Source organism: Camelus dromedarius, chromosome 21 (genome assembly GCF_036321535.1).
Source record: "Camelus dromedarius isolate mCamDro1 chromosome 21, mCamDro1.pat, whole genome shotgun sequence".
Lineage (NCBI taxonomy): Eukaryota > Metazoa > Chordata > Mammalia > Artiodactyla > Camelidae > Camelus > Camelus dromedarius.
The window spans coordinates 15,992,518-16,000,116 of NC_087456.1; the positions used below are offsets into that span (position 1 = coordinate 15,992,518).

At 41.6% G+C, this 7,599-nt stretch overlaps 1 non-coding gene across 1 annotated transcript; it reads right to left on the reverse strand.

The window, feature by feature from the left end:
• Window positions 1-6,298: 6,298 nt before the first annotated feature.
• Window positions 6,299-6,371, reverse strand: TRNAD-AUC (transfer RNA aspartic acid (anticodon AUC)). The gene has a single exon. It is a non-coding gene; the product is annotated as a tRNA-Asp (tRNA).
• Between the last annotated feature and the right edge of the window lie 1,228 nt (window positions 6,372-7,599).

Sequence of the window (7,599 nt, forward strand, 5' to 3'; positions counted from 1 at the left end):
AGGTGGCACTCGAAGAATATTTTGCTATTTCCCTCTGTTTCATTCCATTTCATTAAGAGCCCTTACCCCTTGTTAGAACTTCATTTAGCTTCTTTCTAGGTTCTCTTGCTGACTCCTTTGACAAACGGGCAAATAAGTCACAGGGCAAAGTCCTCATCAATCATTCATTCCTTAAAATAATATTTATTGGCTCTCCTATGGGCCAAACAGGAATTCTAGGCAGTGAACAAAATAGACTAAAATCCCTGCCTTCATGGAATTTATATCCTAGTGGAGGAAGGAGGGCCATAAAATAAGTAGAGACTAAGTCATATGGTGACAAGCCTGACAGAGAAAAACAGACCAAGGCAAGGCACTGGGAAGCGCAGCGGAGGAGGCTGGCTGTTCCAAGTAAGAGTCTCTGAGAGACGGACAGTTGAGCAAAAACCCAAAGGTGTGGAGGAAGAAGTCATGTAAACCACTTTAGAAAGAGCATTCCAGAAGGGGGAACAGGCCTGGCAGGACTGAGAAATAGCAAAGATGCCAGTACCGCTGGAGCAGAGGGGAGGAGTGGGACAAGTCAGGCGGCGACGGAAGGGACAGATGGGCAGGGCAGATCTTGGCAGGCCATGAGGCTAGTGTCGGGACTTTGGTTTTTAAACAGATCATAAGTCATAGGGGGTTTGAAGAAAACCATTAAATGACACATACATTTTTTTTTTTTGCCTTTGATTTTTTTTCAGGTTTTTAAAAAAATTTATTTGTGGTTCATTCTAAAATGTATTTTCTTTTTTTAAAAAAAAAAAATTTGGATGGGGGAGATAATTAGATTTATTTATTTATATTTGGAGGAGGTACTGAGGATTGAACCCAGGACCTTGTGCATGCTAAGCATACCTTCTATCGCTTGAGCTATATACCCTCCTCACGACACATTTTAAATTATCACACTGGCCATCGTGTTGAGCACAGACTACAGAGGACTGAGGCAGACTCTACAGGAAGCTACTGCAGTGGTCCAGGTAAAAGAGGCTGGAGGCTCAGGCCGGGGGGCTGCAGCACCATGGTGGAAGACTCCCCCCCCTCCCCGCAGTTCTGGCCTGGATGCCAGGGGTTGGCAGTCATATCCTCCTGGAAAAGCCTTTTTTTAAAAAATGCATTGCCTTTAATGAAAGTATCAGAAAGTTTTGAAAGCCAACAAGTCAGCATTTGCATGTGGCTGACTAGCATGAGAGGGCTCTTGCTAGTGAAGCTAGAAACACAGCACCTCTATTTTTAAGGGCTGATGTTTATTCATTGAAGTTTTTGCTTAAATGACAATTAAATAGGAAAGGTCATTTGTTTCTACCCTTGCCACGGAAAATGCTTTCTTAATATAATCAGTTTACTTCCTTGCCTTAGTAAATGCTATATAATGAACAAAATTAAATTAACTCAGTTTTCAATGATTGAAGATTTGCATTACTTCAGTATCCTGATTCTTGCCAATAATTCATATTAAATAGACATTGGATATAAATGTACATGATACATGAGATTAGCCTGTGTTTACTCTGAATCCTAGGGTACACTCTAGAAACTTGATTATTGTTTTTAAATGCCTTGCATGTTTGGTTTTTACCATCATACATTTTTCTCCTAAGAGCAGACTGCAAATGAACTCTGGTTAATGAATTATACTAATCAAGGTGTTTTTTCCCCTGTGACCCCAGCCTCTGAGGGCTGCAGTGCATATCACGTGCTGACTCTATAGCTGATCATGATACACGCTAAGTAATTAGAGAAACTCATCATCTTGTTTCTAAAATAAACATGTTACTAACCTCAACCATGTTATTCCAAATACAGATCAAAACAGCCCCTTCCTTGGTGAGCCTGCACTTTTATAACCTCCTCTGCTATTCTCTCTCCAGCAATATTTTTCTGGACTGACACGACTGTTAACCAGATTTTCAAACCAAGGGTTATTTACATCCTCTGGTACATTTCAGTGAAATTAATTTGAACTGTCCTCTTTCTTCACCAGCTTCTCAATAAATCTTGCTGGCAGTTTAAATAGAAATGTCATCAAGTCAGTCTAGCTTAAGGCAAAAATCACCACTGTTAAAGTTCTGCCCAGATCGTGTATGGTAAAAGGAGGAAAAAAAAAGGAAAAGTAAGGAGAGAACTTTTCAATATGAATACAACAGAAAACAAAAATATGTGAAACTTAACATAGATGGATGAGAACAAAATTCCAAAGAAATGTTGAAAACGTACCATGTTAGTTTGCTAGGGCTGCCATTACAAACTACCACAGACTGGGTGGCTTAAACAACACAGATTTATTTGATTGTTCTGGATGCTAAGAATCTGAGACCAGGGTACCAGTTTGATTTGTTCTGAGGCCTCTCCCCTTGGCTTGCAGAGGGCCACCTTCAAGATACATGGCATTCTCCCACTGTGTGTCTGTGTTCTAGTCTCTTCTTCTAAGGACACCAGTCATATTGGACTAAGGCCCACCCTAATGACATTATTTTTATTTAATTAATTCTTTAAAGCCCTTTCTCCAAACACAGTCACAGTCTGAGGTACTGAATAGACTGAAGGTCAGGGTACATAATTCAGTCCATAACACACACTATTTAGGACGAGTAGACAGTATAAATCTGTTGTAACCTAGTAACTGCTGAATGAATGGTGGTTTTTCATTCTGTGAACACCAAGAACATGCTAAGCCCAGAATACAGCATCTGACATCCTCAGTCCACCTATGGAGAGTGACTGCTAAGTCTCTGTGTGGCCCACAAACTCACAGCAGAGATAGAAAAACGCTCAGAGGCACTGGAGTGTAGCCCACTTTCTGTTCAGCATTTAGCTCTGCTTTCGGGGGACAGCCACTAACCAGGCTCATACATGTCTTATGAAGAATTTTTCTTTGCCAGGTGTCCCAACAATTTTCATACTTCATGAAGCCAGATAAAAAGAATCACTCTTTGTTCCCCAAAGTACACTCACCACAGAAAAAGACATCTTTTTACTCTTTCTTCTCCCCAGCCTCATGTGTAACACTGCAGCTTCCCACTTGGATCAAGGAGATGGAGTCCAACCCACATCAAGGCTAGGATCAGGTGGGTATCCATGGTGGCCATCACTTCTTGATTCTCATGAGCTTGCACCTGACTTCAGAACCCTTTTCAACATAACCACTACCATGGCTGTGTTTGAAGTTGACACTTGAAACTTACTTAGCACCCCTGGCCCAAACAAAGTGAGCTGCCAGAAACAATTGCTTGCCTCTTCTCACTAAGCAGCCCCTTCAGCCAAGGGTTTCCAATGATCAGTTCAGTCTTAATTCTTGACTGCTCAAGCTAGGATTGGTCTCTGCGTTAGCAAGAACCATTCCAAAAGGGCAGGAGTGAATCTAGGCTTTGTGGAGCCTCAAGTGTATACAATGTGAGGGTGAGGAATTCCCTTTAATAAAAAGAGTCTAAAATTATACATAAAAATTTGTAGAGTCTCTCTCAGGGTCCTGAAAGAGTCCCATGCAAGTGACAGGCTTGAAGCTTAAGCTTCATTAGCTTCACCTGTTGTATCTGTCCCCGTCACAGGGAAGAAGCTGCCTGAAAATGAAAAGTTTTCTGTAATAAAACTTTATTCCCTCTCTTCCATCCCAACCCATCAGACATGCACCACCCCCTCCTTCACTCCTGGGTCCTGTTACAAGTGGGCTTTTCTGCTACTGCCTTTCTTTGTCCTCCAGTCAGGTTTGGCTCATGGGTGGCTGCAGAATGGGCAAGTTAGGAGATGCACGACTGGGGCTGACTCAAGAAGTACCCAGACCACAGAGAGTACCATCACCTTGTTTAGAAAGGAGCATGTGTTTGGCTAGTCTGGTTCTGAGATTACACAGAGATCACATTTTGAGTGAATTAGAAACCAAGCTCCTGTATTTAGCAGATGAGGGCAAATCACCCCTCCATCATACCACTGAGATAGTGAGTGTGGAGGTTTCTGGAATTGAGGTGTACAATTTATATAAAGAACCCAAAGGCTTCTAAAAAGGAACCAAGATTACTACGTACTTCCCCAGAGATTTAAAGTTATACAAACTGGCAGCACAAACCATGTTGGCTTTGTCCAAGGCTGGATGCCCAAAAAGGCACTGAGATCCTTGAGGGAATGCAACACCATAACCATTGACTGAAACTGAATCAGATGACTGGTCCCTGCCCTAAGACAGTCAGAAGGGACATTGGTTCTAGATCTGCAAGGTGAATGACACCACCTAGACTCCACAGAGACAACGTTGGTACTCCCCCATGAGAGCTATGAACAGCAGGCAGGGCGAGGGACCAGTGTTACTACAAAGCTGTAACTTCAGGAACACAGACCTTCAGTGCAGTGTTCATAGCTGAACATAAAACGGATGATAGAGGAACATCTTTTACACACTTACGTTCCCCCTTTCCCTATCCCCCATCCTCAAACACATCACTCAGTTTTCACAGCATAACCTGGGGCACCCATGAAGTCTTGACTCCAGTTATTCCCATAGGAACAGTGGTTTTGGTGGTAGTGGCATGTCTGGGAATCCTTTCAAGCCTTATACTAGGGAAGCATTTTAGTATGGTGGAAAGAGTATGGATTTGGGAGTGAGAGAGACCTAGGTTTCAATTCTAGCTCCCACACACACCAGTTATATGATCTTAAGCAAGCTGACTTCTCTCTGTAAACCTCAGTTCCTTCCTCTGTAAGCTGCAGTTATTGTGAGTGGTAATTGACTGGATTTGTCTAAAATGCAAAGCCCAGTATCCAGCGTAGCACATCCTCAGTAAATACTAGTTCCATGCCTCTGCACTCACAGGACTTCCCTAGGGAATGTCTGGCCAATGGGAAGTTTTAATTTGAGATGTGGAATCAAATGGTGCTCAAAACAAGCCCTCTTGAACCCTCCTACACTGCTGGTGGGAATGTAGTTTGGTGCACCCATTATGGAAAGCAGCATGGAGAGTCCTTAAAAAACTAAAAATAGACTTACCATATGATCGAGCAATCCCACTTCTGGGTACATTTCCAGAGGGAACTCTAATTCGAAAAGATACATGCACCTCAGTGTCCATAGCAGCACAATATACAATAGCTAAGAGATGGAAACCACCTAAATGTCTAGCAACAGATGACTAGATAAAGGAGTTGTGGTCTATTTATACAATGGAATACTACTCAGCCATAAAAACGAATAAAATAATGCCATCTGCAGCAACATGGATGGACCTAGAGATCGTCATTCTAAGTGATATAAGCCAGAAAAAGAAAAATACCCTATCACTTACATGTAAAATCTTAAAAAAAAAAAAAAAAGAAAAAGAAAAAAGAACACTATGAACTTATCTACGAAACAGAAACAGACTCATCGACATAGTAAACCACCTTATGGTTACCAGGGGAAATAGGGTGGGAAGGGATAAATTTGTGAGTTTGAGATTTACAAATGTTAGCCACTATATATAAAAATAGGTTAAAAAAAGTTTCTTCTGTATAGCACAGGGAACTATGTATATCTTGTAGTAACCTTTAATGAGAAAAATATGAAAACAAATATATGTATGTATATGCATGACTGGGATATTGTGCTGTGCACCAGAAATTGACACATTATAACTGATGGTACTTCAATAAAAAATAAAAAATTTGAAACTTTAAAGAAACAAGCCCTTTTATTATCACCATCACCTGTTCATCACTGTTGTAATCATGCTGGAAACTATAGTCACACCAATGCAAGAATATATGGAGAATAAAAAGACTGATCATGAATTGGCCTTAAGTTTGAACACGGTAAGCAAACAATAAGAAAACTAGGCATTAGTCAGCTTAGCTTGGATGATAAACCCCCTAAAATGGAGATACGCTAATGACTTGGATAAAGAACAAAAAGCATATGGAATCAAATAACTAGAACCTGAAACAATTTGCTTTGGAGCAAGCAGGAAAGCAAGCAAGCAAACTGGCTTCAGGAAGCCTTCCTGGCAAACCCCACCTCAAATGGATCACTTACTTCCTGTGAATTCTCTCCACCTTCAAGTACACAGGTTGGGTGCCTCACCTTACACTTATCTATACTCACAAACCATCTTATGTTTCAGGTTTCATCACCCTAAATTTATTGTCAATTCCACCTGGAAGGAAATCATTTCTATTTCTTTTAAATAATTCCCTTGGGTAGGAACACAAGAAATAAAAAGGGAAAAAATCAACAAAAAGGAAGTAAGGATACTTTGTTCTTTTGTTGTTGTTTTTGGAGCAGGAAAGTAATTAGGTTTGTATTTATTTTCAGTGGAAGTCCTGAGAATTGAACCCAGGACCTTATGCATGATAGGCACATACTCTACCACTGAGCTATACCCTCCCCCCTAGAAGGAGGGAAGGAAGGAGGAAAGGAGTAAGGGAGTAAAAAGAAAGCAGGAAGGAGGCTGGGTTCGAAAGGAAGGCTGAACTTTATGGTGAAGCCTCCTGTGGTAAAACCGCCCCACTTTAGGAACCTTGGCTGATCTGTTTGCAAATTGTTTGCTCTTGGCTGTTCTGATGAACTAGAGGCCTCCATCTCCTTGTAATAAATGCTTGCTGGAGAATTCAGCATGAGGAACCATCTGCCATGCTTGACCTGAATCATCATCAATAGGCAAAGAACTCATTTATAGTACATGCTGGTCATGAGTGACTAATTAAATGCAGGAAGCAAATGCAATACTTTCCAGAACAGCTGTTCCAGATAGAGACAAAGCAGCAGAAAAAAACTGCACAACTGGTTTTATAAAGAGGTTTGCCCTTGAATAAAAATCCAGGTGTTTTCCTATGACGACAGTACCTAAAATAAGGAATAAATAGCATTGGCAAGAAAACTTGAAAATGAGCAGTCCTGAAGTCCCATGATGGAGGGAGGATCCTTGCACCTGCCCAAACAGGCTGCCCTCTAGAAGTGACGCCTCCCACCTCTCTGAATTCTCTTGGTGCTTCAAGCCACCCATGAGGGTCTTATTGTTGCAGAAAAGTGTGTTACAGCTCGGTGGTATGGCTCAGTGTTACAGCTCAGTTGTGACAGCAACCTGGACCCGGGCAAGAGACCAAGCAGCACCCGGAGAGTTGGATAACTCAGATTTATGAAGCCAGTGGGCCTAGAGAAGTTAACACTCCAAGCTCTGGAACCCGTCTGTAGGTTTATACCGGCTTTTATAGGCTGCCAGTTTACACTTTTCAACATCTTATGTAAATGAGGTATAAGGAAAGTTGACTAATTAAGAACAAGTTTTGTAGAAATGGATCGATCAGGAGGGAGAAATAACCAATCAGGAGTGAGCTCCATGCAAATGAAGTACTACAAATGGACCAGTCAGAAGTTAGGGAAGGGGACTAGTCACAAGTGAGAGAAATAACCAATCAGGAGTGAAGGAAATAACCATCAGAAGTGAGCTCAAGGAACCAATAGAATTTTAGGGGTAAGTAAGCCATTTCAGAGGCAAAAAGTGAGATAGAGCCTGTTAGGCCAGGGAACCAGATGGTGCTGGCAGGAGAGTAGTGGCCCTGCTTGGGGATCCTGCTGGTCTTTTTATGGGGCTTCCTGCCTCATTATGATGCACT